Below are 19422 nucleotides of genomic sequence, written 5' to 3' on the forward strand. Positions count from 1 at the left end.
CCTATTGCAGCATCACCCATTACTCTGTCTTATCCAAGATTGCCTTATTCCCGGTTGCATCCGGAGAGACTGTTGCTACTAGTTACCACGTTACAATAAATATACAACTACCGTTGTTTCTGAACCTTGGCATTAGTGTGATAATTGGTGCCCTGACTAAGGACAACGAAGAATCGCATGCCCAGTATTCCCGCATGGTCAGGAGCCCGGTTTCCAGCTGTATCACCCTCGTGCCTACACCGTGACCACATTATCCTACAGCTGCCCCGGTTCCTGCCTGTTAGCACCATCTATACTGCGGAGTGGCCCCTAGGGGCCAGGGCATCGCACTGGCACTATCAGCAAACCATGGTATCCTAAGATTATTTGTATGTCCAGGTTGAGTGACCTGATGTGATAGGGAGCGTTGTGATCTCTGTTTACTGAGTGATCTCAGTGCGGTGTCTGCATCCCAGTGGTGCTCAGCATGAATAAGAAAACAGTTCATTCAATAAGCACAAGCCTTTGAGTTAGACAGTAGAAACCAGCGGCACTCACCGGGTTAATGCAGTAATCGTGGTTTATTTACAAGATGTCATCATACAGGCAACTTCAGGGCAGGGAGAGACAGGTGCAAGGGTGCTGTGCACCGTGGCTACAGCCGTTTCGCTGGCTAACTTTCCCGCTTCATCGGGCCAGATGATATAACTACTATAATACTGCTCCTATATACAAGGATATAACTACTATAATACTGCTCCTATATACAAGAATATAACTACTATAATACTGCTCCTATATACAGGAATATAACTACTATAATACTCCTCCTATATACAGGGATATAACTACTATAATACTGCTCCTATATACAAGAATATAACTACTATAATACTGCTCCTATATACAAGACTATAACTACTATAATACTGCCTCCTATATACAGGAATATAACTACTATAATACTGCTCCTATATACAAGACTATAACTACTATAATACTGCTTCTATATACAGGAATATAACTACTATAATACTCCATACACTCCTATGGTGTGTGAGATCTGGATTGGATACTATATGTGATACTTGGTAGACCCTCGCCCATTCATTGGAAATATTGATCAGTCAGGATGGATTTTCCCTCGATAAGCTGTATATAAAGTATCTGAGAGCCTCTTACAGTCTATATACAATCCGTGATGACCAAAGGGGATTCCACAGAACATTACGGCTCATTGCTGCCCCCTGCTGGTTCAGTCTGTGTTCTGCACATGGTCCCATCTCTTCCACCAGTAGGTGTATACCACAGTCTCACAATGTTTGTTCTCCTGTAAGCTGTACGCTCCGGCCTGCAGTGATATACCTGTAACAGGGCTGATCCTAAATATATCCTTAGCGGGAAGTGCCTCATTATACTGTCTGCAATATAGATCACATGTGTAACACAGCTGCCCCCATACTGTATATATAGCACAGCTGCCCCCCATACTGTATATATAACACAGCTGCCCCCATACTGCATATATAACACAGCTGCCCCCATACTGTATATATAACACAGCTGCCCCCCATACTGTATATATAACACAGCTGCCCCCATACTGCATATATAACACAGCTGCCTCCCATACTGTATATATAACACAGCTGCCCCCCATACTGCATATATAACACAGCTGCCCCCATACTGTATATATAACACAGCTGCCCCCCATACTGTATATATAACACAGCTGCCCCCATACTGTATATATAACACAGCTGCCCCCCATACTGTATATATAGCACAGCTGCCCCCCATACTGTATATATAACACAGCTGCCCCCCATACTGTATATATAACACAGCTGCCCCCCATACTGTATATATAACACAGCTGCCCCCCATACTGTATATATAGCACAGCTGCCCCCCATACTGTATATATAGCACAGCTGCCCCCCATACTGTATATATAGCACAGCTGCCCCCCCATACTGTATATATAACACAGCTGCCCCCCATACTGTATATATAGCACAGCTGCCCCCCATACTGCATATATAACACAGCTGCCCCCATACTGTATATATAACACAGCTGCCCCCATACTGTATATATAACACAGCTGCCCCCCATACTGTATATATAGCACAGCTGCCCCCCATACTGCATATATAACACAGCTGCCCCCATACTGTATATATAACACAGCTGCCCCCCATACTGTATATATAGCACAGCTGCCCCCCCATACTGTATATATAACACAGCTGCCCCCCATACTGTATATATAACACAGCTGCCCCCTATACTGTATATATAACACAGCTGCCCCCCATACTGTATATATAACACAGCTGCCCCCCATACTGTATATATAACACAGCTGCCCCCCATACTGTATATATAACACAGCTGCCCCCCATACTGTATATATAGCACAGCTGCCCCCATACTGTATATATAGCACAGCTGCCCCCCATACTGTATATATAACACAGCTGCCCCCCATACTGTATATATAACACAGCTGCCCCCTATACTGTATATATAGCACAGCTGCCCCCCATACTATATATATAGCACAGCTGCCCCCCATACTGTATATATAACACAGCTGCCCCCCATACTGTATATATAACACAGCTGCCCCCCATACTGTATATATAACACAGCTGCCCCCCATACTGTATATATAACACAGCTGCCCCCCATACTGTATATATAACACAGCTGCCCCCCATACTGTATATATAACACAGCTGCCCCCCATACTGTATATATAGCACAGCTGCCCCCCATACTGTATATATAACACAGCTGCCCCCCATACTGTATATATAACACAGCTGCCCCCTATACTGTATATATAGCACAGCTGCCCCCCATACTGTATATATAACACAGCTGCCCCCATACTGTATATATAACACAGCTGCCCCCCCATACTGTATATATAACACAGCTGCCCCCTATACTGTATATATAACACAGCTGCCCCCCCATACTGTATATATAACACAGCTGCCCCCCATACTGTATATATAGCACAGCTGCTCCCCATACTGTATATATAACACAGCTGCCCCCATACTGTATATATAGCACAGCTGCCCCCCATACTGTATATATAACACAGCTGCCCCCCATACTGTATATATAACACAGCTGCCCCCCCATACTGTATATATAACACAGCTGCCCCCCATACTGTATATATAATACAGCTGCCCCCCCATACTGTATATATAACACAGCTGCCCCCCATACTGTATATATAACACAGCTGCCCCCCATACTGTATATATAATACAGCTGCCCCCCATACTGTATATATAACACAGCTGCCCCCCCCATACTGTATATATAACACAGCTGCCCCCCATACTGTATATATAACACAGCTGCCCCCCATACTGTATATATAGCACAGCTGCCCCCATACTGTATATATAACACAGCTGCCCCCCATACTGTATATATAACACAGCTGCCCCCATACTGTATATATAACACAGCTGCCCCCCCCCATACTGTATATATAACACAGCTGCCCCCATACTGTATATATAACACAGCTGCCCCCATACTGTATATATAACACAGCTGCCCCCCATACTGTATATATAACACAGCTGCCCCCCATACTGTATATATAGCACAGCTGCCCCCCCCCATACTGTATATATAGCACAGCTGCTCCCCATACTGTATATATAACACAGCTGCCCCCCATACTGTATATATAACACAGCTGCCCCCCATACTGTATATATAACACAGCTGCCCCCCATACTGTATATATAACACAGCTGCCCCCCATACTGTATATATAGCACAGCTGCCCCCATACTGTATATATAACACAGCTGCCCCCCATACTGTATATATAACACAGCTGCCCCCATACTGTATATATAACACAGCTGCCCCCCATACTGTATATATAACACAGCTGCCCCCACACTGTATATATAGCACAGCTGCCCCCCATACTGTATATATAACACAGCTGCCCCCATACTGTATATATAGCACAGCTGCCCCCCATACTGTATATATAACACAGCTGCCCCCATACTGTATATATAACACAGCTGCCCCCATACTGTATATATAACACAGCTGCCCCCCATACTGTATATATAACACAGCTGCCCCCCATACTGTATATATAACACAGCTGCTCCCCATACTGTATATATAACACAGCTGCCCCCCATACTGTATATATAACACAGCTGCCCCCCATACTGTATATATAACACAGCTGCCCCCCATACTGTATATATAACACAGCTGCCCCCCATACTGTATATATAACACAGCTGCCCCCATACTGTATATATAACACAGCTGCCCCCCATACTGTATATATAACACAGCTGCCCCCCATACTGTATATATAACACAGCTGCCCCCCATACTGTATATATAACACAGCTGCCCCCCATACTGTATATATAACACAGCTGCCCCCATACTGTATATATAGCACAGCTGCCCCCATACTGTATATATAACACAGCTGCCCCCCATACTGTATATATAACACAGCTGCCCCCCATACTGTATATATAACACAGCTGCCCCCCATACTGTATATATAACACAGCTGCCCCCCATACTGTATATATAACACAGCTGCCCCCCATACTGTATATATAGCACAGCTGCCCCCCATACTGTATATATAACACAGCTGCCCCCCATACTGTATATATAACACAGCTGCCCCCCATACTACATATATAACACAGCTGCCCCCCCATACTATATATATAGCACAGCTGCCCCCCACACTGTATATATAACACAGCTGCCCCCCATACTGTATATATAACACAGCTGCCCCCCATACTGTATATATAACACAGCTGCCCCCCCATACTGTATATATAGCACAGCTGCCCCCCATACTGTATATATAACACAGCTGCCCCCCATACTGTATATATAGCACAGCTGCCCCCCATACTGTATATATAACACAGCTGCCCCCATACTGTATATATAGCACAGCTGCCCCCCATACTGTATATATAACACAGCTGCCCCCACACTGTATATATAGCACAGCTGCCCCCCATACTGTATATATAACACAGCTGCCCCCACACTGTATATATAACACAGCTGCCCCCCCATACTGTATATATAGCACAGCTGCCCCCCATACTGTATATATAACACAGCTGCCCCCCACACTGTATATATAACACAGCTGCCCCCCCACACTGTATATATAACACAGCTGCCCCCCATACTGTATATATAACACAGCTGCCCCCACACTGTATATATAACACAGCTGCCCCCCCACACTGTATATATAACACAGCTGCCCCCCCACACTGTATATATAACACAGCTGCCCCCATACTGTATATATAGCACAGTTGCCCCCCCACACTGTATATATAATACAGCTGCCCCCCCATACTGTATATATAACACAGCTGCCCCCCATACTGTATATATAACACAGCTGCCCCCCCCCATACTGTATATATAACACAGCTGCCCCCCATACTGTATATATAGCACAGCTGCCCCCCCATACTGTATATATATATATATATATATATATATAATACAGCTGCCCCCCATACTGTATATATAGCACAGCTGCCCCCCATACTGTATATATAACACAGCTGCCCCCCCCATACTATATATATAGCACAGCTGCCCCCCCCCCCCCATATTGTATATATAACACAGCTGCCCCCCATAGTGCATACAGTATATTACTCAGCTATCCTCCCACAGTATACATATCCTATATAGCACTAGTCACAGATCAGACATGACTGGTGCTGGGAGTGTATAGTGTCGGCAGCCCGGCTGATATAAACCATATGGAGGGTATATATAATTCTGATTTACTATAGTCTACAAATAGCTGAGCTGGAGCAGGATGACTCTATAGCACACACAAGTGGCCATTGTCAGTACTGCATGTGCTTACAGGGATGTCCAAAGGAGGGTTTCATCTATTCACATCAGAAATGATAATTGTTTGAGGATCCCACCAGGAAGGAGTCTGGAGGAGGACAGAGGAGTCTGGGGAAGGACAGAGGAGTCTGAAGGAGGACAAAAGGGTCTGGAGGAGGACAGAAGAGTCTGGAGGAGGACAGAAGAGTCTGGAAGAGGACAGAGGAGTCTGGGGGAGGACAGTGAGGGGATAGCCATCGTGCTGCTCATATATATATATATATATATATATATATATATATATATATATATATATATATATAAAATATATATATATATATCTTGTGGCAGACATGTCACACGCTATATAACACACTATATCACAAGCTATGAATCCTGGGTATACCCGACTCCTGACTACTGTAGAGTACAAATGATTCCTTACAGTGAACCCACAGCACCACCAGTGGTCATTGATGGTACTGCAACCATTAAACCTGCAGTCAGTAGGAACCTTGAACCTGAGAGCGGACACCACAGGATATAGCATTATCCCCTCCACTACGTATATACGCTGTATTAGTTCTTTAGAGATTATCACTACATAATTGATGTCCGTCATAGGAGGCGGCGATCCCATCTACAGAACGGACGGCTGCTTGTTGTTGTTTTGCGCTGTTCTCTAACAATGCGACACCTCATAAAGATTTTATGGCCTTGCTTGGTCTGTGCTCATGAATAGCCTCTGCCGGTCACAGCGGAGGAGACGCGGCCAGTAACACTGAAGCGGGGAACGTCCATTGTATTCAGAGGGGACTCAGCATTAACCCTTTAATAACATTAATATTTGGAGGTTGTCTAGTTAAAAAAAAAAAAAAAAAAAGAAAAAAAAAACATACTTTCAATAAAGTTTGGGTGATTTAACAGAAGTGGGGGTCCTCATTAGGGACGGTCATCAATCAGCCATAGTGGGGGGTGGGGGGGGGATATTAAGAGTCTTTCTCTTTGGAGGACCCCAATACATCCACACTCTACTGATTTGGGTGTAATACTTCATCTCGCCTGCGGTGGTGCTGTTGAGTAATTGAATACTTTCCTCAATCACTGATCAGCGCTGATTGTTGTCATTAATCCCTTTACATACAAACCACTAGATAAGGGAGGGGCTGGGGGGGGGGGGAGGGTTGTTCTACACACTGGTCCCTCTGCTGCGGGTGGGAATGAACGTTCACGATCGTAAATCCGTGATTTATTTTACAGAAACGTTCTAAACATTCACAGAGTAACAGAAAGGTCAAGGTTTACTACGACTGCAGTCGTACTTTATGCAGAGCTTCATGCTTAAAGGGCACGTTCACAATTACATGTGGCCTTTGGGTATTAAAGGGGGTTTGTATTGGGGGTAAAAGTTTTTAATAAAGATTTAATAAAGTCTTTACATTGAGTAGCAGCAGTAAGGGGTGACACAGCCCCTCTGCTGCCACCAATGGCCGTGTCAGGAACTGCCGGGGTGCTCAAGCCCCGGTCCCTGTCCAGTTAGTTACACATGACTAGTGATGCTGTAAGCAGCGATAGTCACCCTCTCCCTGATAGAGTCCTGACCCTGAATAACACCAGAGCAAAATCAGAATCAGAGCAGAAAGAACGGACAGTGTATTAGTAGCATTAGTATCACTTAGACCCCTCTGTCTTACAGTCTGTGCTACTTCAGAGTATATAAATAGATGGTTTTACTTGAGCAGCAGCATTTCTGGCTGTTGGGGTGATGTTTACCCCCATTGCGGTCCCTTCTTCCTGGAAATAGCCATTCTGAAAGACTGAAGTTGGGCACCTTGGTGGCTGAGTGGTCGGCCCAGTTATCTTACATCCCCACTAAAATCTCCCTGGAGGTTCTTCTCCACATGTCTGGCAGGATCTTTTGTTTACTTTTTAAACACTGAGTGTTCCTGGCTCCTCTTTTCTGATGCCCACAGGTCCTGCACTAGGACATGGCAGAGCACAGAGGGGTCTGAAGCTCATACAGTATATAGGAAGGTGCTGGGGCAATAATCTGCAGAATATATGGTGTTATATAGGAAGGAGCTGGAGCAATACTCTGCAGAATATAGGCTGTTATATAGGGAGGAGCTGGAGCAATACTCTGCAGGGACACCTGACATGTCTGCTCTATACCTTGGTTTATTTCTTGTTTATAATACATCTATTTTTAACTAACTGAATGACTTCACTTACAATATGTAGAGAAAGGGTGGTGTATAGTGACAGCACAGATATGGGAGGTGTATAGGGACAGCACAGATATGGGAGGTGTATAGGGACAGCACAGATATGGGAGGTGTATAGGGACAGCACAGATATGGGAGGTGTATAGAGAGACAGCACAGATATGGGAGGTGTATAGTGACAGCACAGATATGGGAGGTGTATGGAGAGACAGCACAGATATGGGAGGTGTATAGAGAGACAGCACAGATATGGGAGGTGTATAGTGACAGCACAGATATGGGAGGTGTATAGTGACAGCACAGATATGGGAGGTGTATAGTGACAGCACAGATATGGGAGGTGTATAGTGACAGCACAGATATGGGAGGTGTATAGTGACAGCACAGATATAGGAGGTGTATAGTGACAGCACAGATATGGGAGGTGTATAGTGACAGCACAGATATGGGAGGTGTATAGTGACAGCACAGATATGGGAGGTGTATAGTGACAGCACAGATATGGGAGGTGTATAGAGAGACAGCACAGATATGAGAGGTGTATAGTGACAGCACAGATATGGGAGGTGTATAGTGACAGCACAGATATGGGAGGTGTATAGTGACAGCACAGATATGGGAGGTGTATAGTGACAGCACAGATATGGGATGTGTATAGTGACAGCACAGATATGGGAGGTGTATAGTGACAGCACAGATATGGGATGTGTATAGTGACAGCACAGATATGGGAGGTGTATAGTGACAGCACAGATATGGGAGGTGTATAGTGACAGCACAGATATGGGAGGTGTATAGTGACAGCACAGATATGGGAGGTGTATAGTGACAGCACAGATATGGGAGGTGTATAGAGAGACAGCATAGATATGGGAGGTGTATAGTGACAGCATAGATATGGGAGGTGTATAATGACAGCACAGATATGGGAGGTGTATAGTGACAGCACAGATATGGGAGGTGTATAGTGACAGCACAGATATGGGATGTGTATAGTGACAGCACAGATATGGGAGGTGTATAGGGACAGCACAGATATGGGAGGTGTATAGGGACAGCACAGATATGGGAGGTGTATAGTGACAGCACAGATATGGGAGGTGTATAGAGAGACAGCACAGATATGGGAGGTGTATAGTGACAGCATAGATATGGGAGGTGTATAGTGACAGCACAGATATGGGAGGTGTATAGTGACAGCACAGATATGGGTGGTGTATAGTGACAGCACAGATATGGGAGGTGTATAGAGAGACAGCACAGATATGGGAGGTGTATAGTGACAGCACAGATATGGGAGGTGTATAGTGACAGCACAGATATGGGAGGTGTATAGTGACAGCACAGATATGGGAGGTGTATAGTGACAGCACAGATATGGGATGTGTATAGTGACAGCACAGATATGGAAGGTGTATAGTGACAGCACAGATATGGGAGGTGTATAGAGAGACAGCATAGATATGGGAGGTGTATAGTGACAGCACAGATATGGAAGGTGTATAGTGACAGCACAGATATGGGAGGTGTATAGTGACAGCACAGATATGGGAGGTGTATAGTGACAGCACAGATATGGAAGGTGTATAGTGACAGCACAGATATGGGAGGTGTATAGAAAGACAGCACAGATATGGGAGGTGTATAGTGAGACAGCACAGATATGGGAGGTGTATAGTGACAGCACAGATATGGGTGGTGTATAGTGACAGCACAGATATGGGAGGTGTATAGTGACAGCACAGATATGGGAGGTGTATAGTGACAGCAAAGATATGGAAGGTGTATAGTGACAGCACAGATATGGGAGGTGTATAGAGAGACAGCATAGATATGGGAGGTGTATAGTGACAGCATAGATATGGGAGGTGTATAGTGACAGCACAGATATGGGAGGTGTATAGTGACAGCACAGATATGGGAGGTGTATAGTGACAGCACAGATATGGGATGTGTATAGTGACAGCACAGATATGGGAGGTGTATAGTGACAGCACAGATATGGGAGGTGTATAGTGACAGCACAGCTATGGGAGGTGTATAGTGACAGCACAGATATGGGAGGTGTATAGTGACAGCAAAGATATGGAAGGTGTATAGTGACAGCACAGATATGGGAGGTGTATAGAGAGACAGCATAGATATGGGAGGTGTATAGTGACAGCACAGATATGGGAGGTGTATAGTGACAGACAGCATAGATATGGGAGGTGTATAGTGACAGCACAGATATGGGAGGTGTATAGTGACAGCACAGATATGGGAGGTGTATAGTGACAGCACAGATATGGGAGGTGTATAGGGACAGCACAGATATGGGAGGTGTATAGTGACAGCACAGATATGGGAGGTGTATAGTGACAGCACAGATATGGGAGGTGTATAGTGACAGCACAGATATGGGAGGTGTATAGTGACAGCACAGATATGGGAGGTGTATAGTGACAGCACAGATATGGGAGGTGTATAGTGACAGCACAGATATGGGAGGTGTATAGTGACAGCACAGATATGGGAGGTGTATAGAGAGACAGTATTTATAAGCAGGTCTGTGCATCTGGGCTGCTATGGGCTGTTTTGTTTCTTATATTTTCCACCTCTGATTTCTCTGAGATGCTTGTAGGGCTGCAAGTTTAGAGCTCAGTTTAGAGCTCAGTTTAGAGCTCAGTGCATGTTCCATATTTGTGTAGCTATAGGTCCAGAGCTCAGTGGGTGTTCTCTATAGTTCAGCAGGATTAAAGCTCAGTGGGTGTTCTCTGTGGAGCTTCAGGATTAAAGCTCAGTGGTTCTCTATGGAGATGCAGGTTCAGAGTTTAGTGGGTGTTTTCTAAAGAGCTGTGAGATTAGAGCTTAGTGGGTGTTCTCTATGAAGATACAGGTCCAGAGCTCAGTGGGTGTTCTTTATGGAGCTACAGGATTAGAGCTCAGTTGGTGTTCTCTATGTAGATGCAGGATTAAATCTAAATGGGTGTTTTCTATGCAGATAGAAGTTTAGAGATCAGTGGGTGTTCTCTATGGAGCCACAGGTTCAGAGCTGCAGGATTAGAGCTCAGTTGGTGTTTTCTATGGAGCTGCAGGATTAGAGATCAGTGGGTGTTCTCTATGAAGCTGCTGGATTAGAGCTCAGTGGGTGTTCTCTTTGGAGCTGCAGAATTAGATCTTAGAAGATGTTCTCTATAGAGCTGCAGGATTAAAGCTCAATGAGTGTCCTTTATAGAGCTACAGGTGTAGACCTCAGTGGGTGTTGTCTATGGAGCTGCAGGATTAGAGTTTAGTGGGTGTTCTCTATGGAGATGCAGGTTCGGAGCTCAGTGGGTGTTCTCTATAAAGATACAGGTCCAGCAGCTCTATGGAGCTACTGGACCTGTATTAGACTTCAGTGGGTGTTCTTTATAGGGCTGCAGGATTAGAGCTCAGTGGGTGTTCTCTATGGAGCTGTAGGATTAGAGCTCATTGGGTGTTCTCTATACAGCTGCAGGATTAGAGCTTGGTGGATGTTCTCTATGGAGCTGCAGGATTAGAGCTCAGTGGGTGTTCTCTATGGAGCTGCAGGATTAGAGCTCAGTGGGTGTTCTCTATGGAGCTGCAGGATTAGAGCTCAGTGGGTGTTCTCTATGGAGCTGCAGGATTAGAGCTTGGTGGGTGTTCTCTATGGAGCTGCAGGATTAGAGCTTGGTGGGTGTTCTCTATGGAGCTGCAGGATTAGAGCTTGGTGGGTGTTCTCTATGGAGCTGCAGGATTAGAGCTCAGTGGGTGTTCTCTATGGAGCTGCAGGATTAGAGCTTGGTGGGTGTTCTCTATGGAGCTGCAGGATTAGAGCTCAGTGGGTGTTCTCTATGGAGCTGCAGGATTAGAGCTTGGTGGGTGTTCTCTATGGAGATGCAGGTTCAGAGCTCAGCGGATGTTCCCTGCTTGTGAAGCTATCCTGTAAAGGAAGCATTATACTGGCACTGTTTGTAAGAAGCATACTAGACTGGCACTGTTAGGGAAGCCTTAGACCGATTAGATGGTTCTCTTTGATGGTCATTTCTGGGCATGGTATGTAAACACCAAGCATGGACATCCCCCTACATCTGCAGCCCCCACCCCAGATTGCCAGATAAACACTTTGAATGATTTAGGAGGTACTGTCACGCTTTGTGGGTTCAGCTGGGCTCGGTGTAACACAGTACAGCAGTGTCAGGGCAGTCAGGTTACAGCATTATTAGGTGACCCTGGGGAGATGCAATTACCAGGGATTAAAAGGCATTTAACCTATCAGCGACACTATCAGTGCGGTACACAGCCCATCTGCTGTATAGTATCAGTGCAGTACACAGCCCCCCTGCTGTATAGTATCAGTGCAGTACACAGCCCCCCTGCTGTATAGTATCAGTGCAGTACACAGCCCCCCTGCTGTATAGTATCAGTGCAGTACACAGCCTCCCCTGCTGTATAGTATCAGTGCAGTACACAGCCCCCCCCTGCTGTATAGTATCAGTGCAGTACACAGCCCCTCTGCTGTATAGTATCAGTGCAGTACACAGCCCCCCTGCTGTATAGTATCAGTGCAGTACACAGCCCCCCTGCTGTATAGTATCAGTGCAGTACACAGCCCCCCTGCTGTATAGTATCAGTGCAGTACACAGCCTCCCCTGCTGTATAGTATCAGTGCAGTACACAGCCCCCCCCTGCTGTATAGTATCAGTGCAGTACACAGCCCCTCTGCTGTATAGTATCAGTGCAGTACACAGCCCCCCTGCTTTATAGTATCAGTGCAGTACAGAGGCCCCCTGCTGTATAGTATCAGTGCAGAACACAGCCCCTCTGCTGTATAGTATCAGTGCAGTACACAGCCCCCCTGCTGTATAGTATCAGTGCGGTACACAGGCCCCCTGCTGTATAGTATCAGTGCAGAACACAGCCCCCCTGCTGTATAGTATCAGTGCAGTACACAGCCCCCCTGCTGTATAGTATCAGTGTGGTACACAGGCCCCCTGCTGTATAGTATCAGTGCAGTACACAGCCCCCCTGCTGTATAGTATCAGTGTGGTACACAGCCCCCCTGCTGTATAGTATCAGTATTGTACACAGCCCCCCTGCCGTATAGTATCAGTGCAGTACACAGCCCCCCTGCTGTATAGTATCAGTGTGGTACACAGGCCCCCTGCTGTATAGTATCAGTGTGGTACACAGGCCCCCTGCTGTATAGTATCAGTGCGGTACACAGCCCCCCAGCTGTATAGTATCAGTGCAGTACACAGCCCCTCTGCTGTATAGTATCAGTGCAGTACACAGCCCCTCTGCTGTATAGTATCAGTGCAGTACACAGCCCCTCTGCTGTATAGTATCAGTGCGGTACACAGCCCCTCTGCTGTATAGTATCAGTGCGGTACACAGCCCCTCTGCTGTATAGTATCAGTGCGGTACACAGCCCCTCTGCTGTATAGTATCAGTGCAGTACACAGCCCCTCTGCTGTACAGTATCAGTGCGGTACACAGCCCCCCTGCTGTATAGTATCAGTGCGGTACACAGCCCCCCTGCTGTATAGTATCAGTGCAGTACACAGCCCCCCTGCTGTATAGTATCAGTGCAGTACACAGCCCCCCTGCTGTATAGTATCAGTGCAGTACACAGCCCCCCTGCTGTATAGTATCAGTGCGGTACACAGCCCCCCTGCTGTATAGTATCAGTGCAGTACACAGCCCCCCTGCTGTATAGTATCAGTGCAGTACACAGCCCCCCTGCTGTATAGTATCAGTGCTGTACACAGCCCCCCTGCTGTATAGTATCAGTGCGGTACACAGCCCCCCTGCTGTATAGTATCAGTGCGGTACACAGCCCCTCTGCTGTATAGTATCAGTGCAGTACACAGCCCCTCTGCTGTATAGTATCAGTGCAGTACACAGCCCCTCTGCTGTATAGTATAAGTGCGGTACACAGCCCCCCTGCTGTATAGTATCAGTGCAGTACACAGCCCCCCTGCTGTATAGTATCAGTGCAGTACACAGCCCCTCTGCTGTATAGTATCAGTGCAGTACACAGCCCTACTGCTGTCACAACCATGTAATCAGACAGTGATTGCACTGAGGTGATGAGCTCAGGTTCATAAAATGGGTGATCCAAGCAAGGCAGCTTTCTTCCTAAAATAGCGCCACGCCTGGTTGTCTCAGGTATTGCAGTTTGCCTTGTATAGGGCTGAGCTGTAATACCATACACAACCTTTTTTGGAAGCAAGCAGCCAGACTAAATTTTCAAGATCCCTGCTTGCTGTCAGTGAATGCAGGAAAGTATATATAGGGGGTGCAGAGGTTTCGGTTGAAGACCCCAGTATTATAAGGATCACTTAGCAGGTGGCAGGCCCTGGTATAGATTTTATATTGGAGCCCAGGAGCCACCGGGTACAGCTCTGATTGAATGACATTTTGTTTGCCAGACCCCATACTTCTCACAGCTGGGGGGCTGCTACAGTGGTACTCTGTGTTTGTATATATATATATATATATATATATATATATATATATATAGTGGTTAGGTGATCCCAGGTGTCTGCATCCAACATGTACATACAGATGTAGCAGATGTGAGTATGCGCAGAATCCCATAGTGACACATTTTTACTATCGAGGAGGCATGGCTGCATTATTGGCAGAGCTGTCAATCATTGAGTGACTCCGCCCTCTGGACTATGAAATTTTTTCCTTTTAACAATGTATCAATCTGCTCAGCTCCTACCAGTCTTAACTCATTCCTGTCATAGAGGTTTGAGGGTCTGGGAGCTGCGCCCCCATCTTTTTGGAGCACAGTGCCCCTTTCATGCTTCACCCATAGAATTTAATTACAAGGAATAACGATATATGGCAACAACATATTCTGCAGCGCCGTACACAGAGAGCTATTCCTTGTCTTGACTACTTCTCCCCAATTCATTATAAGTGGTGATCCATAAGCAATCTCTGCTAGTGAAGTGTTCATCCTGAGCTTCCTGGTTCATTAGTACAGTAAGGACCAGCAAAGCAGTAGGGAAGGGAATGTACATGTATGACACTATACGTATAGACCTATCAGGGTGCTAGGAAAGCTGGGTGACCACAATAAGGACACTGCAGTCTCTGCAGATATGTGGGAAAGTTCCGTCACTTGTGAACGCAAACATTCCTTGTGCAAATTCACAAGAAAAACCCAAGTTGTGTCGGGGCTGATAAGTCTGAGTCTTAAGGAGATTAAGCAAATCCTTGCAGAATGCAATTGTAGCCGGAGACAGAAGAGAAGAGTTCTCAGCCGTACTCACCATATACCGTCCAGGGAGCCTTGTGCTGACCTCCAGGTGCCCAGGTGGGCTGGGGGATCCAGGGGGCTGCAGACCCCCAGTCCTGTGCGGCAGGTGGAGACTGCTACCTGTGTGCGGCCGCCCGGTGGGATCCTGCCTGGAACAGGCTGCCCATTCATGTCCACTGATCCTTCTTAAAGAGAGGAGGAGATTTCAGGGCAGAGGTCTGCTCTCTGTGACATCACAGCCCGGGGTGGAGTGTGGTAAGTGATAGTGCCCTGGCATTGTTGGATGGCAGCCGGCGTGAGGAGTGACAATGGCTGAGATAGAGGAGAGGACAATAGAGTCCGCAGCACCATGACGGCTACAGTGTAACCTGTACGGATGCAGCAGAGCTGGGACTGTCAGACGTAGCAGAGAGAGTCATGATATTTGCCACAGTTACTGCTGATATCACTGTGTTATGGTGTTACGGTATAGCAGTATCATTGTGTTATGGTGTTACGGTATAGCAGTATCATTGTGTTATGGTGTTACGGTATAGCAGTATCATTGTGTTATGGTGTTACGGTATAGCAGTATCATTGTGTTATGGTGTTACGGTATAGCAGTGTGATGAGGACGCATTGAAAGCAACAAATCACAAACTCAGCTCTGCTGCTTCTGTTATGAGTGAAGGAACAAGATTTATCAGATTCACTTTAAATAATTGCATCTTGTTGGAACATGGAATAATAATATCAGCAACAGCAACCAATACATTGTATCTGCATATATACAATACCTGTATTTAGCAGTATATAGTATACCTGTATATAGGAGTCCAGAGAAAAGGAATATGTAGCTGATTGATTGACAGATAGATAGATAGATAGATAGATAGATAGATAGATAGATATATTTCAGTCTGGAGTGCACTCAAAGATCCGATGCAAGAGTGCCAGCGACGAAGATTGGATAAAGTCTCCTCTTCAATATAACCAAGAAATCGCAGCACATCCAAATAGTGCAAAAATTCTGTCTCTTTTATTTCATGGTATCAAAATCAATAGGTGCAACGTTTCTGTCTCATCTCGAGACCTTTCTCAAGCAAAGAAAGGTGTCGAGATGAGACAGAAACGTTGCACCTATTGATTTTGATACCATGAAATAAAAGACACAGAATTTTTGCACTATTTGGATGTCCTGCGATTTCTTGGATAGATAGATAGATAGATAGATAGATAGATAGGAGATAGATAGATAGATAGATAGGAGATAGATAGGAGATAGATAGGAGATAGATAGATAGATAGATAGGAGATAGATAGATAGATAGATAGATAGGAGATAGATAGGAGATAGATAGATAGATAGATAGGAGATAGATAGATAGATAGATAGGAGATAGATAGATAGATAGATAGATAGATAGATAGATAGATAGATAGGAGATAGATAGGAGATAGATAGATAGATAGATAGATAGATAGATAGATAGATAGGAGATAGATAGATAGATAGATAGATAGATAGATAGATAGGAGATAGATAGGAGATAGATAGGAGATAGATAGATAGATAGATAGATAGATAGATAGATAGATAGATAGATAGATAGATAGATAGATAGGAGATAGATAGATAGATAGATAGATAGATAGATAGATAGATAGGAGATAGATAGGAGATAGATAGATAGATAGATAGATAGATAGATAGATAGATAGATAGATACCAAAACGATATCTTGGAGCAGCACAACTGAAGTCGCTGAGTTGGGTGCCAGCAGGTATAGTCTTGACAAGACTTGCTTGATAGATATAGAAATCGCCCACAGCACACCGGTCGTATCAAAGAAAAGTGAATTTATTTCATTGTGAAACAGCACAGCAAACAGTTACATAGCGACGTTTCGACGACCTCCGTCGTCTTTTTCAAGCATGCTTGAAAAAGACGACGGAGGTCGTCGAAACGTCGCTATGTAACTGTTTGCTGTGCTGTTTCACAATGAAATAAATTCACTTTTCTTTGATACGACCGGTGTGCTGTGGGCGATTTCTATATCTAGATAGATAGATAGATAGATAGATAGATAGATAGATAGATAGATAGATAGATATTGAAGAGGAGACGTTAACCCATTCTCCGTTGCTGGCACTCCCATTATCATTACTGTGAATGCACTAAATTGTGATAGATAGATAGATAGATAGATAGATAGATAGATAGATAGATAGATAGAAGATAGATAGATATAGATAGATAGATAGATAGATAGATAGATAGATAGATAGATAGATAGATAGATAGATAATAGATGATAGATAGGAGAGAGATAGATAGATAGATAGATAGATAGATAGATAGATAGATAGATAGATAGACAGACGATTGACAGATGATAGATAGATGATAGTTAGGAGATAGATAGCTAGAAGATAGATCGATAGACAGATAGATAATAGATAAATGATTGATTGACAGATAGATAGATAGATAGATAGATAGATAGATAGATAGATAGATAGATAGGAGAGATAGTATTGGATCAGTAGGATGCACGTCCAGCCCTGATGTGCGGCAGTAAATGAGGACCCCCGATCCCCATCACATGAGGTTCTTCCTGGTGACACAGGAGGGGGTCTATATCCAGTTTTCTATGGTGGGGGGTGGGGTGGGGTGTGGTGTGGTAGGCACAATCCAGATAGCACATAAGGCTGGAGCACTGCAGATTAGAGAATAACTTTCTAGAACACATGATTAGAATTATCTCCACCCAACCTGTGATCTGGATGTCCGTCCGCATGTGACGGGGGGCAGTGTGTCATGGTGTGAGGGGGATGGAGTCACACACAGCTACATGAACAAAAAGGGAATTATCCAAGGAATAGTTTGTTTTTTTGGAGATTTTGGTGAGAAATATTTTCTTCATCGCTACTTTGCACAGAAAAGTGCGACTTACCTCCCTGCCTCACCTCCTCCCTGCTATCAGTGCAGCCCCACGACCGACAGTCTGGTCACTAGGGAAACTACCCTCCGGTCTCTGGCGTTTTCACCCACTGTTTTTGTACATACAGCTCTGGTGCAGACCTGTGGGTTTCCATGGTAACAGACAACTAACAGGCCCTGTGTAGTCTGAGCCTTTGTCTTAGTAACCCACAAAATCTATGCTAGTCAGAGGCGGGTACAGATAGAAGGAAGTGTAACTGCAGGATCAGACAACACAAGGCCTGACTGTTGTCTGTTACCATGGAAACATATAGAAGATTTTTTTTTTTTGCTTTATTTTTTATTTGCTAATGTTCTAGGTGTATAATGCGTCATGAACAGGGAGCCCGCTCTGCCAGTAATGCCATGTGTGAATAAGGAGATCATGATGATGGAGGACCTGCATCAAGCTAACCGATCCCCGACATGAATCACATGATGGCTGATAACGGGCGCACAGTTTGGCGTCACTATTTATACCAGGGTCACAGGGTAACAAGTCATTGTTTTATAATAATAAAGAAGAAAAATAACATAGTTCATCCATAATTAGGAGTCCAAAGAGGTGACAGATCATCAGACTTTACAGATTACTGGATGGTCATAAAATCATAATTTCCAGGTTATCAGGATTTTGAGATATTAAACTGCAGGAATTTTAGTGAATTTTCCTATTGAAGAAGTTTATGATATCACAGGTGTTACCCTAAGGTCAGGGCTCTGGCCTGGTCACTCAGGGACACTCACAGGGCTCTCCCTAAGCTGCTCCTGGGTTGTCCCGGTTTAGGGTCATTGAGGGACATTTACTAAGGAGTCTAATGTGTGCGACTCTTCTAATGAGGATTGGTGGATATCTTGTTCCAATATCTTGTGACTGATTTATTAAAATATAGCACTGCCATAGTGAATGTATCTATCTAGTCGCAGAAAAAGTAGCAAAAAAGCAAAAATTGTGCAAGCATATTCACCTGGCACTGACCAGACGTAGGCTAATCCCAGATTATGGGAACTTTTTGGTGAATACTCAAAACAGGTAGATCCTGTGTCTCCTCCTCACTGTAGGGATGGTATGGGGC

The 19422-nt window shown here is 44.9% G+C and overlaps 1 protein-coding gene across 1 annotated transcript in view; it reads right to left on the reverse strand.

Moving 5' to 3' along the window:
- Positions 1-15549, reverse strand: part of MYO7A (myosin VIIA) — a 121776-nt gene extending 106227 nt beyond the window's left edge. The window contains exon 1 of the mRNA XM_069969537.1: positions 15398-15549. The gene's annotated coding sequence lies outside the window, so the exon portion shown is untranslated. The remainder of the gene's footprint in view (positions 1-15397) is intronic.
- Between the last annotated feature and the right edge of the window lie 3873 nt (positions 15550-19422).

Source organism: Dendropsophus ebraccatus, chromosome 5 (assembly GCF_027789765.1).
Source record: "Dendropsophus ebraccatus isolate aDenEbr1 chromosome 5, aDenEbr1.pat, whole genome shotgun sequence".
NCBI lineage: Eukaryota > Metazoa > Chordata > Amphibia > Anura > Hylidae > Dendropsophus > Dendropsophus ebraccatus.